The sequence below is a fragment of the Bolinopsis microptera genome, chromosome 12 (genome assembly GCF_026151205.1).
Source record: "Bolinopsis microptera isolate Bmic1 chromosome 12, MBARI_Bmic_1.0, whole genome shotgun sequence".
Taxonomy (NCBI): Eukaryota; Metazoa; Ctenophora; class Tentaculata; order Lobata; family Bolinopsidae; genus Bolinopsis; species Bolinopsis microptera.
This window is the reverse complement of record NC_087083.1, coordinates 1,539,438-1,562,256: the sequence shown is the minus strand read 5'-3', so window position 1 is coordinate 1,562,256 and position 22,819 is coordinate 1,539,438. Positions and strand designations below refer to the sequence as shown.

At 41.0% G+C, this 22,819-nt stretch overlaps 1 long non-coding RNA gene across 1 annotated transcript; it reads left to right on the top strand.

The window, feature by feature from the left end:
- Positions 1 to 9,277: 9,277 nt before the first annotated feature.
- LOC134824011 (uncharacterized) lies at positions 9,278 to 12,997 on the top strand. The gene is made up of 3 exons (XR_010161337.1): positions 9,278 to 9,435; positions 12,672 to 12,747; positions 12,916 to 12,997. It is a non-coding gene; the product is annotated as an uncharacterized LOC134824011 (long non-coding RNA).
- The last annotated feature ends 9,822 nt before the right edge of the window (positions 12,998 to 22,819 follow it).

The following is a 22,819-nucleotide window of genomic DNA, read 5'->3' as shown; positions in this document are numbered from 1 at the left end:
AATCCCGACATTAATACAAGAAACCCAGTCAAGATCACGCCAACCATCCTCCCAAAGCCAACTCCAAGCCCCTCCACCTCAAGGACAAGTCCGACCCCCATTCCCAATGACTGCACCAATGCAGTCATTTCAACTACCGCATCAAATGGGCCTTCATCCCAATTATGCAGGATCTTGCTACTAAATGCCAGATCAATCTCACCTGCCGCCACTAGTACTGTCAAGTGGAAAATACCCGTCATCAGAGATCATATGCTCCACGACAAAGAATCCCCCACCACCCCATTTCTTGCTATCACGGAGTCGTGGCTAAAACCATATATTAGTGATGCACAGATCAAGATAGAGGGATACAACTCTGTAAGGACTGATCGCCCTTTTCGAAAGGGTGGTGGATGTGTGCTCTACATTGAGGAGTCACTATTATTTTCAGACTGTTTTAGTTATAGTGACAAACACTGCAGCATGCTTTACTGTTTCATAGACTCAATGAATACATTAGCTGTAGTTATTTACCGCCCACCGGACGCTCCAACAGAATCTTTCAAAGGAATTCTGGACCTAGTTCAAAAGAAACTAGACGCCCTCACCTCCGATAACAGAACACCGGACCTCTACATAATGGGAGACTTTAATCTCCCCAATATAGACTGGGAGTATTCAAATGTCCTCGCCGGCCAAACCCAATCGGATCAAAGAGCCTGCTCAGGCCTACTCGACTTCATGAACAAGAACTTTCTCAGTCAAATGATTCATGAACCTACTAGAGATAGCAACATTATTGATTTGATACTCACCAACAAGCCCCAAGACGTAATCGAGACGAACGTGTGTGAGACCCAGCTGTCTGATCATAGACTTGTTGAGCTTTTACTAGGTCACAACCCTCTCAGCCCCAAGCAAACCTCAACTGAAGTTGTAGATAAAGACTCTTTTCGAGCAGTAAATTATCACAACGCTGACTTTGAAGCTATGAATGAACTTCTAACAACAATAGATTGGAAGGAACTTAAAAGACTCTGTGAAGACGATGAGAATGGGAGTAATTTCTTGGAACTCATCCGTTTGACTGTGCTCCAGGTCACTCTCCTCAATTCCCCGTACAATAATAAGCCAGGTGCTTCCCCAGTGCACAGAAACCAGCATTGTCGTAAAAAGTATACGCTTAAAAGGAAAAAGAGGAAGATCAACGCCCGCATGAATGCCATTACTCAAAGAAACCCTACGTCCCCCGTCCTTGCAAAGCTTAGAAATGAAGTGGACCTCTTGGCATTTGAAATAAGTGAGCTGATCATCAACGAGCTCAACGAACGCGAGGCTAAAGCTGTCACTACCATAAAGACAAATCCACGTTACTTCTACAGCTACGCAAAGAAGTTTGCGAAAGTCAAATCTTCTGTCTCCCCCATCAGAGATAGAGAAGGTCGACTGCACACTGACCCCAAGGAAAAGGCCGAGCTCCTCCAGGCACAATATGTGAAAGTATTTAGTGACCCAAATGAAGCCCACATCGAGGAAAGCCTTGCTGGATTGAACCCTGTGCCAGTTAAGGAACTCGATCAAATGCAATTCTCAGTTAACGATATCTCAGAAGCCATCAAGGAACTGGACCCGTATTCATCGACCCCTGATGGTGATATCCCTGCTAGGATCCTGACCAAATGTAGAGAGACATTGTCCGAGCCCATATTTCTACTCTGGCAAGATTCTTTTGAAACTGGAGTAATCCCTCCTAGCATGAAAACGCAGTTTATTACCCCTGTCTACAAGAAGGGTGACCGCACAGAGGCTGCCAACTACCGCCCTGTTTCTATAACATCGCATATCATCAAGATCTTCGAAAGAGTGATACGAAACAACCTTGTCGAACATATGGAAGCGAATAACTTTCTTTCACCGCATCAACATGGATTTCGCAAAAAGAGGAGCTGCCTAACTCAACTCTTAGACCATGTAGATACCATATTGAAAAGCCTGAACAGTGGCGAAGAAGTAGATGTCATATACCTCGATTACGCCAAGGCGTTCGATAAGGTGGATCACAACATACTACTTGCAAAAGCAAAACGTTACGGAATTCATGGAAACATGCTCCAGTGGTTAAGCGAATTCCTAACAAACCGTCTCCAGACAGTGGTCGTTGAAGGAACTAAGTCATCCTTCCAGCTGGTGATAAGTGGAGTGCCACAAGGTACAGTGTTGGGACCGATTCTGTTCATTCTCTACATCGATGACCAATTGGACGCACCGCTTACCTCTCTTGGAAAGATATTTGCTGATGACACTAAACTCATCGGTAAAATATTGGACTTGGCGACCAAAGCATCGCTACAAGAAGACCTCTTCAATGTCATTGCCTGGGCTCGAAGAAACAATATGCAGCTCAATGAAGCCAGATTTGAGATCCTCAATTATACGCTCAATAATTCTCTTCTGCTACGAAATCTGCCATTTACAAATGATCTGCTCAGTTACACTCTTACAACAGGTCAAATAATTGAGCCAGCAGAAACTGTCAGGGACTTGGGGGTGATTTTATCAAACGACTGCTCTTGGACTCCCCACATCCAGAAAATGATCCAATCAGCAAGCACTATGTCATCCTGGGTTCTTAGCGTCTTCAAAGATAGATCACAATTTCTCATGCTTACCCTCTTCAAAACCATGGTGCGGAGTAAGCTAGAATATTGCTGCCCTGTCTGGAATCCAGCCAAGACCATGGACATAGAGGCTATAGAAAACGTTCAACGACAATTTACCCGACGCATTAACGGATGCAGTGGTTTAGACTACTGGGAACGTCTCACGAAACTCAATATCATATCATTGCAGAGACGTCGAGAAAGGTACATCTTGATCCACACATGGAAAATTCTCAATGGCCTGGCCCCAAATGATATTGGCATGCTGTTCAAAAACAACCCCCGACATGGAATAAAAGCTACTGTACCAGCACTGAACAACAAATCACAGCGTTCTGTGGCAACTCACTATGAAAACTCGTTTGGAGTGAAAGCGGCACAGCTGTGGAATCTTCTCCCCAAAGAAATTAATTCCATCTCTACTTTGGACCTGTTAAAATCGTCACTGGCTAAATTCCTTAAAGAATTCCCCGACACACCTCCGACTAAAGGATACAACGCTACTAACAACAACTCACTCTTGGAATGGTACTTACAAAAAGACACCTGTGGAGTGATAGGAGGACGTACTTGATACTGTTGTCCTGAAGCGATCCCAGCCAAACCTACTCAAGTCTCAAAGTACTCAAAGTACTAAAGTAAGTTAACTCATTAAATATTTCACAGGATCGGGATCCCTGATATGATGACATGGTCATATGAGTCGTTCGTTTCACCAAAATCCTGTGCTCTCTGCTTGGCAAACTCAAAGACTAAAAAAAGTGAACTTGAATCTCACAACAAAAGATCTTCATCCGCGCCAGCAAACTTCAAAATGATTTGATGGAAGTTTAACTTTAATAACAATGTTATTGTTAATCCAAGGCTTGAGACTGAAGTTGATTGTACGCGAATTTTGATTGAAGAGAAAACATGAACGCCAGTCAAAACATTTTAGAAACCAATTTCAGCTACATTCATAAAATAATGGAATGATGGTCATTGGTCCGGCTCTAATTTAATTATTACAAGGAGTTCATATTTCTAAGATATACAATTGTTTGTATCACCTTACATCGGTATGTTGAAGTTATGAATCTCTCGACTTAAATAAGTAAACTTAACAATAACTGAATGATTTCACTTTATATATTATTATTAACAAATAGACTCACTCAAACTTCATGATACAAATATTTTTAGTTGACGTTACTGCATATTAACTTTTGAGGACTTTAAATTCTATTATTTGAAATAAAGTTAATTTGACCAAAACCCATAATCATGGGTAGAGTGAACCGCTGCCAATGTCTCTCTTTTCCAAACAAAAGGAAATGATATTAATTTGAGGAACCGTCCGCAAATGCAAATTGATACCGAGAATGAAATCGGTCGCTCGCTTTTCCCATTCAATAAGCTTTATTACAATTCGTAAAAGCGAGCGACCGATTTCATTCTCGGTATCAATTTGCATTTGCGGACGGTTCCTCAAATTAATATCATTTCCTTTTGTTTGGAAAAGCGAGACATTGGCAGCGGTTCACTCTACCCATGATTATGGGTTTTGGTCAAATATCATCTCTTTTTGATTATAATGTCAGGATAATTTACACAGTCGAAACTTCATTAATAAGGAGGTAATTTCAACGATTTCGAAATTTTATCTTTGAAAACATTTCCTTGTGTTTAGGTAGGTATATCTGTCGATAACAGACTGAATATGGCACTTTTTACTCATTCAAGTTAGCATTTAATTCATAAATAATGTCATTTAAATATCGTGGGAAAGCAGAATATATTCGAAATCACGAATGAGCAAAATTCTCACCTTCCGCACGTGCAAACTTTGAGCGGACGTTGCGTGCGCATACAATATTTAATCACCGTAAATTTTCGCATAGTGGTATTTAATATATAGTTTAATAAGTATGCAAAGTTTCAGAAGATTTCAAAAAGAACTTTAATCATAACGGGACTCCAAAGTTGATAAAAATCGTGAAAATAACAATTTTCAGTGATTTTAGCAATTTTAAATCAATTTGGGCGTGTCCCCACGTGTGCAACTTTTCGATTTTCAACTTTAAAACTAGCCTATTACACAATTTAGACCTTTAGGAAGCAAAATTGAGCTCCACAACCCAAGAGATGGCCCGACACCAGAGAATACTAATTCACAACTTTTGTGTTTAAACAAAATTATTCTTCAAAAAAGCACTAACTTCAATAGCAAATATCTTTATGAAGGAGCAAGGTAGGAAAATTTTCCGGTAGATTTTCAGAATGCTTGAACAATTATCTAAGGTAAAAATGTCCTCAGATTTTGAATAAAATTATTTTTTAATGGTGAAAAATCGATTTGAAAAGTTGTTATTTTGTCAAAAATAAAGTTCTAAAAACACTTAAATTGATGACTTCATCAAGTGATGATGATGACGTTAAATTATTTTTCGATATAATGTAAACTAAAGTATAAACAATTATCTTTAAAACCTGTGGTTCGAAATGACTGTATCTTTTATACTTTTGAATCTACGGACACTTAAATGTAGGCTACAATTGACTGCCAAAAGCGTCTATACATATCACAATGCTGGCAAGCATGACCGTGCCTCTTATATTCACAATACTATTTAACCCCTTTACTATTTACCCCCTTTACTATTTACCCCCTTGACTTTTATACCCCCTTTACTATTATACCCCTTTATTGTTTTTCAGGCATTAAGACTCATCGAAAGTAGTTCAGCAGGTATATTTATGTTCAAAACATTCTAATTTAATGTTAAATATGACAGGAATAAGAAATAGTTATGTAAAGGTTTTAAAGAAATTTGCGCAAAATACGCTCCAGCATGTTATACGAAATTCGGTAAAAAACCCAAAATCGCCATATTCAGGTGCCTTAAAAACCATGTTAAAATTGTGTTAGAGATCTGAAAATTTGCAGGGCGTCTAGACGTTGACCAAATCGACTGCAAAAAAAGTTTCAAGTTTCAGGAGCATCGGGAAATGGGTTTTCTAGAACCCCTGTTTTACGACAGATTGTCGGGACATATCACAGTGCTGGCAAGCACGACCGTTGCATTTATTGTGGGTATACTATGTACCCCATTTACTATTATACCCCTTCACTATTATACCCCCTTTGGTACACGTTAGAAGCCTCTTTCGTGCACGCGAAGCGTGCACTCCGGCCGGAGGCGGCGGCCGAAGGCCGCCGCCTCCGGCAGGAGTTTTCCAGGCATTAAGACTCATCGGAAGTCGTTCAGCAGATTTATTTTTAGTTCAAAACATTCTAATTTGATGTCAAAGATGACAGGAATAAAAAATAGTTATGTTGAGATTTTTAAGAAATTTGCATAAAATACTCGCCAGCACTGTTATACGAAATTCGGTAAAAACCCCAAAATCGCCATATTCAGGTGCCTTAAAAACCACGTTAAAATTGAGTTAGAGATCTGAAATTTTTCAGGGCGTCTAGACGTTGACCAAATCGACTGCAAAAAAAGTTTCAGGTTTCAGGAGCATCGGGAAGTGGGTTTTCTAGAACCCCTGTTTTACGACAGATTGTCGTGATATCTATATACATCACCTTAATAACACCAGAATGTGTGTGTGTCTGTGTGTCTGTCTGTCTGTCTGTCTGTCTGTCCGTGTGTAATTTCCGGTCGGTTATACAAAAAAAACGGTAAGAGTTACGGGACTGATTTTTTCGGTATAGTGTCGACAAAACTCTGATGAAGCCCATAGGAAATTTTTTTTTAAATCGGCCGGTGGTAAGTGGTTTAATTGATGGTTTTGTACCACAAAATATGTTACATAAAATGTTGACACACGCTGTAACCCCTTTTGAGCGCGCGCGAAGCGCGCGCGGCCGGCCGGCCGCAAAAGGGGCACACCATCTAGGGAATTGTACTATTTAGCGGGACCCAGAATATGGCTCCCTATTATGTGATTTGACCATATTTGGATGTAATTGCTTCAAATGAAGAGAGATGACGCGCGCGTGTTATCGAGACATTTTATTGCATTACTGTTAACAAAAATCTATCTATTTACAAATTTATCGTAAACAATTTCAATAATAATGTTTTTATTTCTTGTTAACACTTTAATGTTAGAAAAATGAAAAGAAATAGTGTTAATTTTTTGCAAAAATTGTGTAATTTGTTTCAATTTGTCAATAATTGATCATCAAGCCGCGCACTTTTAAAATATGTCCAACATATCTCCGCAAGCAGTTAAGTCTGCATCCTATATAAGCTAAAATGCTCTTTTCAGTTCCTTTTGCCATTTTTGATTGTTCAACTGCAGAGTGAAAATAATATGTGGACTTTTATTATATTTTTGCTTCGTTTTTTGGATACCCACAGTAGTTTATATCTTTGAGTGATTAAATATCTCAGTCTGATGTTTTTGTTCGCCATGCAGCACCATGCCTTTGTTTTCGAAACCTAACATTTGCATTTATAAAGCTTCAAATATAAGTATTTTGGTTTATTTTCCAACTATTACATAATTGCTCAATTAGCTGATGAGATTCTAAAAATTGTATAGTTCAACTGAGCTTAAAGTAATAGTTTAAATCATTGTGACATTCGATATTGCGTTCAAATATTTCAGTAAGTAATTTTATTTCTAATACCTTTGACGACTCTTTTAATCCAGTTTTTATAACGTTGACCTCGTTATACTTGACAAGAGTTGCACTAACAAAGTATTCGTTGTTGAATGAAGATATATAATATACAGGACCGAAGGTGTTTTGATAATTTTAATAACTGAAAATATAGTTCAATTATTTTCCAATATCGGACCATATTCAATAAGTATTTATTTCAACTTTCGTGTTGACTGTCAGAACATAATATAATATAGTATACTAAATTGTAAATACTAATTTTGTACCTCTTTCTAGTATAACTACAAGTACACGAAAAGCTCAAACTAGTTACCTAATTTAGTATCTTTCCTTATGCGTGTGTCAATATCCATTTAATAAGCATTTAATTTTAAGTGCTAGCTTTATACTTTGGATACTTTGGAGAGATTCGTAGATTCCTCTACTGGGTCATCGAATAGTTCGACCGCCCTTGCAGCATCGCTGCTGCCTTATTCAAACTCCAGTCCAGCAAAGAATTTCCGTTAGGGCAGCGTAAATTGTAAATGCTGACAGATGGGTTATCTGAAAACGGTTTAAGAAATGCTGATAGCTTTGCTTTGAACAGCAGTGGCGGGTCTTCAATGAGGTAAAGATCTGATGTGTTCCACTAACCTGGCCCCATTACTGCATATGAACAATCATACAATGACTGTTGCCTTTGAGTACTGCGCTTGCTGAGACTTGGAATGGTGGCCTTGATTACTTGTCTTGATGGAGTGGAAAAGTGGACCCCAGGTCATTTGGGCAGCGTTGGTGCAAGATTTTCCACATGTGGATGATAATATAACGCTCTCTCCTCCTTTGCATTGACATTAAATTTAGTGCTTTGAGCCGCTGCTAATATTCAAAATGTTGAACAACCCAAATCCTTGAGTTGAAAGCACGCTGTACTCCTTCAATCTGTTAGATGTCTGCGATTTTACTGGTATTCCACAGAGGGCAGCAGTACTCGAAATGACTTCGGACAAGTGACTTGTAAAGTGTCAACATTGTGATTCTATTTCTGCATTTGAACGCACTGAGCACCCAGGCTGCAACTTTTCTAGCTCGGGATGCCATAGAACTGACATGATGTGACCACGAAACTATAACTCCAAAATCCTTAACTTAGTCTGTACTCTGTAGGATAGAGCACATTACCACCTGACACCTTGTATGTTTGTGTTTGAAATACAAAAGGTAGCAGATACAGACTCTCAGGATTCCCCGGTGAACTAGGAGCTCAAACTTATCCTCGTTTATAGGGGTCGTTCACATATTACGTAATCATTTTTTGGAACATTTTTAACCCCCCCCCCCCCCCCCCCGTAATCAGTTTTACACATAGCTATTGTGTCAAAATGTTAATTACACTAGCGTAATCATTCGGAAACCCCCCTCCTCCCCTCTCAGCTGATTGCGTAATATGTGAACGACCCCTTATTACGTTTGGCACAAGCAGTGACAGGGTCGATAGAACGATAACTTATATTGCTTCACCGAACAACTTTATTCCGGTCCGTTATCTCAGCTTCTGAATGGTTTTATACGCAACAAAAAAAACCCACATTAATAGTTTTATAAACTATTCGATCATTCCGACAAATTTAAGAGTTCAAATTCGAATGCCTTTTAATTCGGCTGATTAAGTAAGATAATTTGGTTATAAGGCTAAACCTCCTAATTAGATTTGCTGGCCCAAGATAATTTGGTGACATGCATCAAGTAGATCACACCCTAATGTTTATTTAGATTTCTAGGATGCGTGTTATAGATTGTAAGTGTAGCAGTCCATCAAAAAATGTGGATGTGTAATCGAATTTACTTGGGCTGAGTTTTAACAGTCTATCTTTGTACGAATTTGGAGTCTGGAATCTGGATGTATGAATCATGTTATTTCAAGAAGTGACGGTGCAGTCATTTTGGTTTGGATTATTCATTGGTTTAATCTAGCTTCTATATTTTCCACGATTTTGTAAATAAAAGGTGTTTTTAAAAGCGCCAACTCCCCGATCAATTATAAGATGAATTCTTTGCACGAAGACACATTACAAAATTCTTCTCACAAATAATTTTTTCCTGTAGCCGTAAGACTGAGTTCAGGATGACTGTTGGAATGTAGCTACATCTCTTCTCACCCGACTTCTGCCAGAGGTTCCGTCTTAAAGATTCGTAAGCAGATACTTAGTACGAACTCAAATGTTAACCTACCGTTTCACAAGGTAGAATTATGCTAAATTTTAGGACGTCCTTTACTATTTCTACCCTCTTAATACCAATAACAAAAAAAATGCGCTCGCTGGTGTTATAATACGCTGCGGTCATATACTCATTTTTCAGTATTCGTGTTGATTAACTTGGGAGGGGGGGCTCATGTTTTGTGTCCGTTTTTGTCCGTTTGGTACTCTATATTTTTTCCTTAACGGACAAAAAGTAGGGCGGACAAAAGTAAGGCGGACAAAAACGGACATAAACGGACATAAACGGACAAAAAACGTTATGAAAATAAAATTTAGACGCTTCCTCCTCCTCCTACTACTCCTCCTCCTCAGTCCTCCTCCTCCTCAGTCCTCCTCCTCCTCAGTCCTCTTCCTCCTCCTCCTCCTCCTCAGTCTTCCTCCTCCTCAGTCCTCCTCAGTCCTCCTCAGTCCTTCTCCTCCTCCTCCTCCTCCTCCGCAGTCCTCCTCCTCCTCCTCCTCAGTCGTCCTCCTCCTCCTCCTCCTCAGTCTTCCTCCTCCTCAGTCCTCCTCAGTCCTCCTCAGTCCTTCTGCTCCTCCTCCTCCTCAGTCCTCCTCCTCCTCCTCCTCAGTCGTCCTCCTCGTCCTCCTCCTCAGTCCTCCTCCTCCTCCTCCTCAGTCCTCCTCAATCCTCCTCAGTCCTCCTCCTCCTCCTCCTCAGTCCTCCTCAGTCCTCCTCAGTCCTCCTCGGTCCTCCTCCTCCTTCTCAGTCCTCCTTCTTAGTCCTCCTCCTCCTCAGTCCTCCTCCTCAGTCCTCCTCAGTCCTCCTCCTCTTCAGTCCTCCTCAGTCCTCCTCCTCCTCAGTCCTCCTCATCCTCAGTCCTCCTCCTCCTCCTCCTCCTCAGTCTTCCTCCTCCTCAGTCCTCAGTCCTCCTCAGTCCTCCTCAGTTTTCTTCCTCCTCAGTCTTCCTCCTCCTCAGTCCTCCTCCTCCTCAGTCCTCCTCCTCTTCAGTCCTCCTCATCAGTCCTCCTCCTCCTCCTCCTCAGTCATCCTTTTCCTCCTCAGTCCTTGTCAGTCCTCCTCCTCCTCCTCCTCCTCCTCCTCCTCCTCCTCCTCCTCCTCCTCCTCCTCCTCCTCCTCCTCCTCCTCTTCTCTTCCTCCTCCTCATCCTCTCTTCCTCCTCCTCCTCCTCTCTTCCTCCTCCTCATCCTCTCTTCCTCCTCCTCCTCATCAGTCCTCATCCTCCTCCTCCTCAGTCCTCCTCAGTCCTCCTCCTCCTCCTCAGTCCTCCTCTTGCTCCTCAGTCCTGACCTCCTCAGTCCTCCTCCTCTTCCTCAGTCCTCCTCAGTCCTCCTCAGTCCTCCTCCTCCTCATACTCATCAGTCCTTATCCTCCTCAGTCTTCCTCCTCCTACTCAGTCTTCCTCCTCCTCAATCCTCCTCAGTCCTCCTCCTCCTCCTCCTCCTCCTCCACCTCCTCCTTCTCAGTCCTTCTCCTTCTCAGTCCTCCTCCTCCTCAGTCTTCCTCCTCCTCAGTCATCCTCCTCCTCAGTCCTCATCAGTCCTCCTCCTTTCCCTCAGTCCTCCCCCTATTATGAAAATAAAATTTAGATGCTTCCTCCTCCTCAGTCCTCCTCCTTCTCAGTCCTCCTCCTCCTCCTCAGTTCTCCTCCTCCTCAGTCCTCCTCAGTCTTTCTCCTCCTCAGTCTTCCTCCTCCTCAGTCTCCCTCCTCCTCAGTCCTCCTCAGTCCTCCTCCTCTTCAGTCCTCCTCAGTCCTCCTCCTCCTCAGTCCACCTCCTCCTCAGTCTTCCTCCTCCTCCTCCTCAGTCTTCCTCCTCCTCAGTCTTCCTCCTCCTCAGTCCTCAGTCCTCCTCAGTTTTCCTCCTCCTCAGTCTTCCTCCTCCTCAGTCCTCCTCCTCCTCAGTCCTCCTCCTCTTCAGTCCTCCTCCTCAGTCCTCCTCCTCCTCCTCCTCCTCAGTCATCCTTTTCCTCCTCAGTCCTCAGTCCTCCTCAGTCCTCCTCAGTTTTCCTCCTCCTCCTCCTCCTTCTCCTCCTCCTCCTCCTCCTCCTCCTCCTCCTCCTCCTCCTCTCTTCCTCCTCCTCATCCTCTCTTCCTCCTCCTCCTCATCAGTACTCCTCCTCCTCATCCTCGGTCCTCCTCAGTCCTCCTCCTCCTCCTCAGTCCTCCTCTTGCTCCTCAGTCCTGACCTCCTCAGTCCTCCTCCTCTTCCTCAGTCCTCCTCCTCTTCCTCAGTCCTCCTCAGTCCTCCTCAGTCCTCCTCCTCCTCCTTCTCCTCATCCTCATCAGTCTTCATCCTCCTCAGTCTTCATCCTCCTCCTCAGTCTTCCTCCTCCTCAATCCTCCTCAGTCCTCCTCCTCCTCCTCCTCCTCCTCCACCTCCTCCTCCTCAGTCCTCCTCCTTCTCAGTCCTCCTCCTCCTCAGTCTTCCTCCTCCTCAGTCATCCTCCTCCTCAGTCCTCCTCAGTCCTCCTCCTCCTCAGTCCTCCTCCTTTCCCTCAGTCCTCCCCCTATTATGAAAATAAAATTTAGATGCTTCCTCCTCCTCAGTCCTCCTCCTTCTCAGTCCTCCTCCTCCTCCTCCTCAGTTCTCCTCCTCCTCAGTCCTCCTTGCAGTCTTCCTCCTCCTCAGTCTTCCTCCTCCTCAGTCTCCTCCTCTCAGTCCTCCTCAGTCCTCCTCCTCCTCCTCCTCCTCCTCCTCCTCTTCCTCCTCAGTCCTCCTCCTCCTCCTCCTCCTCCTCCTCCTCCTCCTCCTCCTCCTCCTCAGTCCTCCTCCTCCTCCTCCTCCTCCTCCTCCTCCTCCTCCTCCTCCTCCTCCTCCTCCTCAGTCCTCCTCCTCCTCAAGAACGATATTTTTCATAAATAAAGTGATTCTCATCCCTTTTTATGTTATTAAAAATGTATAGACTATTCTTTGTACCTAATTGAGGATTGAAAGTTTGAGAAAGGACCATGGTCATCAACCGTGCTACCCATTTCTGCAGATAGCCTGTTACAAATTGTGGAGACAATTTAAATCAAAAGTTTGGTACCCTTATATTTTCTGAAAACGGACAAAATCGAACGTACAAAAACAGACAAAAACAAAATGAGCCCCCCCCCCCCCCTTAACTTACAAATTATTTTGTAGTTCACATTTTTAAGTTAGCCGAATCTGCCTTGAATTGTTTGTGTCATAGCATTTTGCAACTACAATAATTTGCTTTTTCAGACCGGACGTAAAGAGACCTCGAGCATTTCGTCTCTCGCGACGAAAAGACTTGATGAGCATATCACTAACAGATATTGTAAGTGCTCAATATTCCCATCGAAATCTGATGTGGCTTTGTTTATAAATAATTCAAAGCATAGGTCATATTGAATTATCCTTGCAGACTTTATATTTTTACATCGATATTAAGTCTTAAAATCTAATATTAAGATTAAATTATAATGTTATTCTTTATCTTGCTCAGGAGATACCAAAGAACCCCGACTCCTAAACCCAAAGATTTTATCGAGAAAACCATTTGTTGACCTAGCTTCTACGTATCTTCATTTCCGGCCAGCAGCTCTTGTCCTAGATGCACCTATCTTGATATGCAACGGCAACTTGATACTGATAGACTTTTCAATCTTTATCAAAGCCAAAGCACGATGTTCTACAGCTCCATGTCCATTGACCAGACGGCAAACCTATATCAATATGTGACTTTCGGACAGCAAATAAAATCTCGCCGACACCTTTATCAATACCAGTACCACCTCCCTGTCCCTAAGAACATGAGTATGTAAGATTGGAAACATACGAAAGAACCTATTTAAACTTATGCTTCTTTTGAAAATGTATGTAGTGTATACAGAAAACGAGAATAATAAATCTTGACATCAAACAAGCAGCTTTCTTTTCCAGCCCATCAGCACAATAAACGATGCAGTTCACCTTGTTGAACAGAGATCGCGGTAAACAAAAGCCCTCTAGTATCACAGACCTTCAAGGGTTGCAGTAGGAAAAACAGATAAAAAGATCACGAGCATGAAGGAGGCCACCCTACTAGTCCAAGTCTCGAACCAAGATCAGGGCACTATTTGGACATAGCTCGTTACAAGGCTAGAATTGACTACGAGAAGAGTGCCACATGCCCTGCAATCTGCATGTGATGAAGCCTCGAAGAAATCGTAAGGCAATGGTTGTCGTACACAGCTACCATCCGTGCCGGATACGAAGCAGACTCTTTGGTAGAGCAGATGTAGTCTCAGACACGATGTCATCTAATCCAGAGAAGGTCCTAGCGTACGCAACCTGCGACTCTAACCTCTGACTCGCCACATCACAACAGCCCAAAGCACTTTGCAGTAGATGGCAGTCATCATTGGCAGCTAAATATAATATCCGATAGGAATCTGGATATATTCGCAACTGAAATATTATGCATCTTGCCGATATAATGCCATTTATGGAATGACCCAGAAAAAAAGATCTCATAGCTTTGGGATCCCAAAAACTGTTGATGTGAGCGCTCTAAATTATTATTGGAAACTTCATCTTCCACGATTCAGTACGGAAAGCTTATGGATGCCGTGAAAGCAACCAATCATAAGTTGCTTAAGCCCATCCCAAGAAGACAACGTAACAACCCCTCCCAAGATCCTAGGGTATCGGAGAGGAGGAGAACTCTGTTTCAGGCCAAAGACGCATATCATGAGAATCCTTCAGAGGAGAGTAGAGAGGTAGTTAAGGAGTGTAAGGATGCACTTGCAGTGAGCTACAAAGAGGTTGAGGAGGAGACTCTTGTTTCTCGGATCAGGCGGGCTGAGGATGCTGCTGACAGGTGCAAGAATAAGGAAAGTTGGGACCTTATTAATGACATAAATGGCAGGAAAAGCAAGCCATGCAGCCTGGTTGATGGAGGTAGTGCAGAGGGGAGATTGAAGAGCTGGAAAGACCACTTCACTAAGCTCCTGGGTCAACCACCATCTGTACCTGACCAGGAAATAGTTATCCAAACCATCCACCCCCAGCAGGATTATATAGAGACTGGTCTGTTTTGCAGGGAGGAGTTAGCGGAGGCGAGGAAGCAGATCAAGGAGGGTAAGGCCTATGGTGATGATGGCATAGCTCCAGAGATTCTCAAAAGAGTGGACATGGACGACCTGATTCTAGAGTTCTGTAACAGCGCTCTGGTTGATGGAAAAATCCCTGATCAATGGCGGCAACTCAACATCGTGCCTGTGCCAAAGAAAGGAAATCTAACTAAAGTGGATAACTACAGAGGAATCGCTCTTACGTCCATTGTTAGTAAGACCCTGAATCGTATGATCCTTAACAGAATCAAACCAGCGATGGAGAAAATCCTGAGGATCAACCAAAACGGATTTCGGGAGGGACGCAGTACCACCAGCCACATTCTGTGTCTAAGGAGGATCTTGGAGGGGGCTAGAGACAAAAACCTGACCGCCCTTCTCTTGTTCATCGATTTTAAGAAGGCCTTTGATAGCATTCATAGGGGTATATTGATGAAGATACTCCTGGCATATGGGATACCAGAGCCCATTGTTAGGCTGATAGATGCTATGTACAAGGACACCATGGCACGAGTCATCACGGAGGATGGTCTGACTGAAGCTTTCCTTATACTTGCTGGAGTTATGCAGGGAGATACACTGGCGCCCTACCTCTTCGTGATTGTCATTGACTATGTGATGACAACAGCACTTAGAGGCAAAGATCTGGGCTTCACTGTCAACCCCAGAAGAAGCAGGAGATACCCAGCAGTTAAGATGACAGATGTCGACTTTGCTGACGATCTTGCACTGACAACAGACACCGCAGAGCAAGCGCAAGATCTTCTCCTCAGTGTGGAGCTGGCTGCTAACTCCGTTGGACTTCACCTCAACGAGAGTAAGACGAAGTACATCAGAGTCAATCTCTCTGAGTCTGACTCTACCGTCATTAAAGCAGCAAGTGGGCAGGAGATAGAGCAAGTAGATGACTTTGTCTACCTTGGAAGCAGAATAATGAGTGCGGAGAAGGACTTTGATGTTAGGAAAGCAAAGGCATGGGGGGCCTGTCATCAGTTAAAGACAACCTGGAAGTCTGGAATGCGCAGGGACTTAAAGATCCGTGTCTTTCGAGCAACGGTTGAGCCCATACTCCTGTACGGCTCTGAAGCTTGGACGATAAGCCAATCCATGACTAAGCGGATCAATGGATGCTACACTAGAATGCTCCGGATGGCCTTGAACATACGGTGGCCACAAATCATCAACAACAGTGATTTATACGGCAACATCCCCAAGCCATCAGCGATGATAGCCTCCAGAAGAATGAGACTGGCTGGACATGTAGCCAGGCATGACGACCTTCTGGCAAACCAACTTCTGTTCTGGGACCCTCAGCATGGATACAGGAGACCGGGGAGGCCCCACCTTACGTTTCTGGACATGCTAAAGAAGGACACCAGCCTTTCCTGTGTTGAAGAGATAAGATCTGTTATGCTGGACCGCGACGTGTGGCGAGGAATTGTAGTTGCTCGGACCAAGAAGCCGACTTAAGTCAGTAAGTCAGTCAGTCATCTTCTACGAAAGTTCATCTTCTACGAAAGTTCATTTTCTATGAAAGTTCATCTTCTACGAAAGTTCGTCTTCTACGAAAGTTCATCTTCTACGAAAGTTCATCTTCTACGAAAGTTCATCTTCTACGGAAGTTCATCTTCTACGAACTACTACAACTCTACAGTCTACAAGTACAACTATACATCCCTGCATCTCTACAACTCGGCAATTCTTCTGTCTAAAACTTTTAGTAGTAGAAGCTTTGGTATCGAAGGCAATAATCTGATGATTTTTCTAGAGCATTTATTCCGCGTATCAATAATTACCATCACGTGAAGACAGGGGCTCATGTGGTTCATTACATTGATCATATTAGCAAGGATGTGATATACAATGCGCTAATCACACTGTATATCGGATTACACTGTATCTCGATTGCGGATATAAAGGTGTCAAATTGTCAATATACAGTTAATGTCAATATACAGCTTGATTACCTGTTTGCGACCGTAGCAATATTACACATTGCACAAGTTTAATTTGAAAGAAACTAGCTTGTCGACAAAAATCGTCTCTTCGCACAACAAGCAAACTTTGGTTAACCTTGGCATCCTCAGCAATCAGTCAAATGGATTGATTCAAATCATTTAAATTGGCATATGATCGGACAAACTTATTCAAACTTTGTTACAAATTAATGACGCTACCTTAAAAATTGTACACAGCTGCAGAGTTGGACTTTCCGGTCCATTTGTTATTATGTTCCGCAGAACAATATTTGATGAAAGTTGATTATCTCAAGATCTGATTGATAGATTTTCTTTGAACTTTCCAGATAGTTACATATAAATATAACTTGCACAGATTTTCCGTCTTATAGCCATATATGGCTATAAGACGGATAATCTGTGCAAGTTTGGACGAACTTCTATGTGCCAAATTTAAGATATCACTTCAAACACAAGAAAATATCTCCAAACTGTCGGTTCATAGAAATTCGCCCAAACTCGCACAGATTATTTGTCTTATATATAACGATCTGGAAAGTTTAAAGAAAATCTATCAGTCAGATCTTGAGATACATGCCAAATATTGTACCGATTTGGAGATATTTTCTTGTGTTTGAAGTGATATCTCCAATTAGAAACTCGCCCAAACTTGCACAGATTATTTGTCTTATAACCATATAATTATTTGGAAAGTTTAAAGAAAATATATCTGTCAGATCTTCAGATATATGCCTCGGTACCACTGATGCAAACCACCAATTTGGAGATATTTTCTTGTGTTTAAGAAGATATCTCAAATTTTGCACATTGAAATTCGCCCAAACTTTCATAAATAATTTTAATTGTAATTATTTAACTATCTGAAAAGTTTAAAAAGATTTTGTTGGTCAGTTCTCAAGAAAACAAAAAATCAAGAATATATTTTAAATTATTTACTAAAACACTTGATTTTCGAACTTTTTATTTGATACAGATTTGTCGAAAGTCCTTTTGACAATGCAGTAAAAACTTTACATTCACCGCCGGTGATATTAATATTGCACATGTTTCACGTTACATGAAGAACATATTCGTTCATTTAGATGCATCTTTGATGATGATTAAAAACTTTACATATACCGCCGGCGCGAAACGTTTAGCGTCAAGGTAACTCCACAATTTTGTTGCGCAATAAGTCACGTGACTAGCGCGGCGTCAGTCATGACTGACGCCGCGCTAATGACGACGTATAATGTGTAGCCTCTCTCGCCGGCCGGCCGGCCGGCGTGCACGCTTCGCGTGCACGAGAGGTATACAACGTGTAGCAAATAAAATGGCTTGAGAAGAACGGCAAGAGTTACGGGGCTAGCTCTCTCTCTCTCTCTGCATAATATTATTTAGCGTATATATTACATGGCGTATATATTACATGGTCATATAATACTATAAACTTATTAGGGGAGGGAGTGCTCAAACGGTCTGTTTGGACTGTAGAGAGAGTTCATACTTTCATACGACAATGTAATGCCTGTTCACAAATATGATAGGCTGGTGTGGTGCATGGTGTTAAGGGTTAATTTCCATTGATTATTGATTAAGAATTACTATCTTTTAAGCATACTATTGGATACGTGAGGGCACTCCGAATAGAATTGCTCGCCTAATCCGGGTTTTGACTCAGCGGGTAATTACTCCTACCCTTTTTAACTGCGGCAGTGAAATCCCGGCCGTAGGCCGGGTTACACTAGTACATATTATATATATTCAGGGATAGACGCTTTGCCAGTCAATTGTAGCCTGTATTTAATTGTCCATAGATTCAAAAATATAAAATATACAGCCATTTCCGACCACAGGTCTTGAAAATAATTGTGTACACTTTAGTTTACATTGTATAAACAAATTATTTGACGTCATAAACACCCCTTGATGACGTCATCAAGTTAACCGTTTTTAAAACTTGATTTTTGACAAAGTAATAACTTTTAAAAATGATTTTACACCATTAAAAAGTAATTGTATTCAAAATCTGAGGAAATTTTTATCTTAGATAATTGTTCAAGCATTCTGAAAATCTACCGGAAAGTTTTTCTAGCTTGCTCCTTCATAAAGATATTCGTCATTGAAGTTTGTACTTTTTTGAAGAATTATTTTATAAAAACGTCAATTTTGCGATTTAGTATTCTCTGGTGTTGGGCCATGCCTTGGGTTGTGGAGCTCAGTTCTGCTTTCTATAGGTATAAATTGTGCATTAGGCTAGTTTTAAAGTTGAAAATCGAAAAGTTGCACACGTGGGGACACTCCCAAATTGATAGAAAATTGCTAAAATCACTGAAAATTGCTGTTTTCGTCATTTTCTGTCAACTTTAGAGTGCCGTTGTGATTACAGCTCTTCTTGAAATACTTTTAAACTTTGCATGCTTATCAAGCTATATATAAAACAATTACATGCAAAAATTTACGGCGATTCAATTTTGGATGCGCACGCAACGTCCGCTCAAAGTTTGCACGTGCGAAAGGTGAGAATTTTGCTCATTCGTGATTTCCAACAAATTCTGCTTTGCCACGACGGTTTGATGTAATTATATATGAATTTAATGCCAACTTGAATGAGTATTAAGTGGCATATTCAGTCAGTGATCGACCGATATGCTTACCTAAACACAAGGAGATGTTTTTAAAGGAAAAATTTCGAAATCGTTGAAACTTCCTCCTTATTAATGAAGATATCAGTTTAAATTTCGACTTTATAAAGTACCCTGACATTATAATCAAAAAGAGATGATATTTTACCAAAACCCATAATCATGGGTAGAGTGGACCGCTGCCAGTGTCTCTCTTTCCCAAACAAAAGGAAATGATATTAATTTGATTGACCGTTCTCAAATGCAAAATGATACCGAGAATGAAATCGGTCGCTCGCTTTTCCCATTCATTTACAATTGTAATAGATTAAGAAGAACTACCCGAAGGCAGCTGTACTCGGCAATAAAGATTCAATAAACTTCAGCTAATTCAATAAGTAATAACTACCACCCTTACCCCGAAATACTAGGTATCGACCCGAACGCAACCCAAAGAGATTTTTACAGAATCTGATTGATGTAATCAATCGAAACTTATTACAATTCGTAAGCCGTGAATGAATGGGAAAAGCGAGCGACCGATTTCATTCTCGGTATCATTTTGCATTTGAGAACGGTCAATCAAATTAATATCATTTCCTTTTGTTTGGGAAAGAGAGACACTGGCAGCGGTCCACTCTACCCATGATTATGGGTTTTGGTAAAATACAGATATCACAGTGCTGGCAAGCACGAGCGGTGTCTTTATTGGGGGTATACTATGTACCCCCTTTACTATTCTATCCCCTTAACTATTATACCCCCTTTACACCCCCTTTGGTACACGTCGGAAGCCTCTTTCGTGCACGCGAAGCGTGCACTCCGGCCGGAGGCGGCGGCCGAAGGCCGACGCCTCCGGCAGGAGTTTTTCAGGCATTAAGACTCATCGGAAGTCGTTCAGCAGATTTATTTTTAGTTCAAAATATTCTAATTTGATGTCAAAGATGTCAGAAATAAAAAATAGTTATGTTAAGATTTTTAAAAAATTTGCATAAAATACTCGCCAGCACTGTTATACGAAATTCGGTAAAAAACCCGAAATCGCCATATTCAGGTGCCTTAAAAACCATGTTAAAATTGAGTTAGAGATCTGAAACTTTGCAGAGCGTCTAGACGTTGACCTAATCGACTGTAAAAAAAGTTTTAAGTTTCAGGAGCATCGGGAAATTGGTTTTCTAGAACCCCTGTTTTACGACAGATTGTCGTGATATATACATACATATATATATACCTATGTAATTCCCTCATTATTAAGGCCTTGGTGGCCCAGTGGCGCGGCGTTGGGCCAGTAATCGCAAGGTTGCTGGTTCAATACCCGCCATCGGCAAAACCAACCTTGATGATTTGAGCCATACTGATGAGTCCTAATAGGACGAAACACTGTGTCTATGGATATATATATATACATATATATATTCAGGGATAGACGCTTTGCCAGTGAATTATAGCCTGTATTTAAGTGTCCGTAGATTCTAAAGTATAAAAGATACAGCCATTTCGGACCACAGGTCTTGAAGATAATTGTTTAGACTTTAGTTTATATTATATGAAAAAGTAATTTAACGTCATCATTACCACTTGATGACGTCATCAAGTTAACCATTTAAAAAACCTGTTTTTTTACAAAGTAATCACTTTTAAAATCGATTTTACGCCATTAAAGAGTAATTTTATTCAAAATTTGAGGGCATATTGAAGTTAGATAATTGTTTAAGTATTCTGAAAATCTACCGGAAAGTTTCCCTACCTTGCTCCTTCATAAATATATTTGCCATTGAAGTTAGTGCTTTTTTGAAGAATTATTTTATAAAAACTTCAATTTTGCGATTTAGTATTCTCTGGTGTTGGGCTATCCCTTGGATTGTGGAGCTCAGTTCTGCTTTTTATAGGTATAAATTGTGCATTAGGCTAGTTTTAAAGTTAAAAATCGAAAAGATGCACACGTGGGGACACGCCCAAATTGATTAAAAATTGCTAAAATCACTGAAAATTGCTGTTTTTACCATTTTCTGTAAACTTTGGTGTGCCGTTGTGATTACAGTTCTTCTTGAAATACTTTGAAACTTTGCATGCTTATCAAACTATATATAAAACACCAACACACAAAAATTTACGGCGATTCAATATTGGATGCGCACGCAACGTCCGCTCATAGTTTGCACGTGCGAAAGGTGATAATTTTGCTCATTCGTGATTTCGAACAAATTCTGCTTTACCACGACAGTTCAATGTCATTATATATAAATTTAATGCCAACTTGAATGAGTATAAAGTGGCAAATTCAGTCAGTGATCGACCGATATGCTTACCCAAACACAAGGAAATGTTTTCAAAGGAAAAATTTCGAAATCGTTGAAACTTCCTCCTTATTAATGAAGATATCAGTTTATACATTATATTTCGACTTTATGAAGTACCCTGACATTAATCAAAAAGAGATGATATTTGACCAAAACCCATAATCATGGGTAGAGTGGACCGCTGCCAGTATCTCTCTTTCCCAAACAAAAGGAAATGATATTAATTTGATTGACCGTTTTCAAATGCAAAATGATACCGAGAATGAAATCGGTCGCTCGCTTTTCCCATTCATTTACAATTACAAATGTAATAGATTAAGAAGAACTACCATACCCGAAGATAGCTGTACTCGGCAATAAAGATTCAATTAACTTCAGCTAATTCACTAACTACCACCCTTATCCCGAAATACTAGGTAACGACCCGAACGCAACCCAAATAGATTATTACAGCATACAGTGATCGATGTAATTTATCGAAACCTATTACAATTCGCATAACTATAAGCCGTGAATGAATGGGAAAAGCGAGCGACCGATTTCATTCTCGGTATCATTTTGCATTTGAAAACGGTCAATCAAATTAATATCATTTCCTTTTGTTTGGGAAAGAGAGATACTGGCAGCGGTCCACTCTACCCATGATTATGGGTTTTGGTCAAATTGATATATATGTATATAGCTTCACGACAATCTGTTGTAAAACAGGGGTTCCAGAAAACCCATTTCCTGATACTCCTGAAACATGAAGAAAATTATACAGTCGATTTGGACGAGGTCTAGACGCCCTGCAAAGTTTCAGATCTCTAACTCAATTTTAACATGGTTTTTAAGGCACCTGAATATGGCGATTTTGGGTTTTTTACCTAATTTCGTATAACATGCTGACGCGTATTTTGCGCAAATTTCTTAAAATCCTTTACATAACTATTTCTTATTCCTAGCTTACACATCGCTTCCTGTTAATAGAAACTCCGTGACAGAAGAATTTGTGATATGTTAATCAATGGCAGGTATGCCTTTATTCTTTAGCTAAAATACATTTCGATTGATCGCAGTATTTTTAATCAATAGATCATATCAGATAGCAAGTACTTTGATTTTTATAATGGTGGTCATGACTTTGAAATTGATGATTCCATAAATGAAAGCTGTAATTTATCATGTTATTTGGCTCCAAGATAATAACCGACTTTGAGAAAATAAAGATTACCCAGAATTCTAATATGAACAATTACAGATGTAAAATAAACAAACGATACATTTTGAAAGATTAGGTAGCGGATAGGAAATAGAGATAAAAGGCGGGGACTGCTCGTATGTGTTTTACTGGTTTGACCAATACGAGGTCGCGTATACAGTCACGTGGTCTCTCTCCGCTAATAGGGAGCTCTATGGAATTAAACTGGAAAT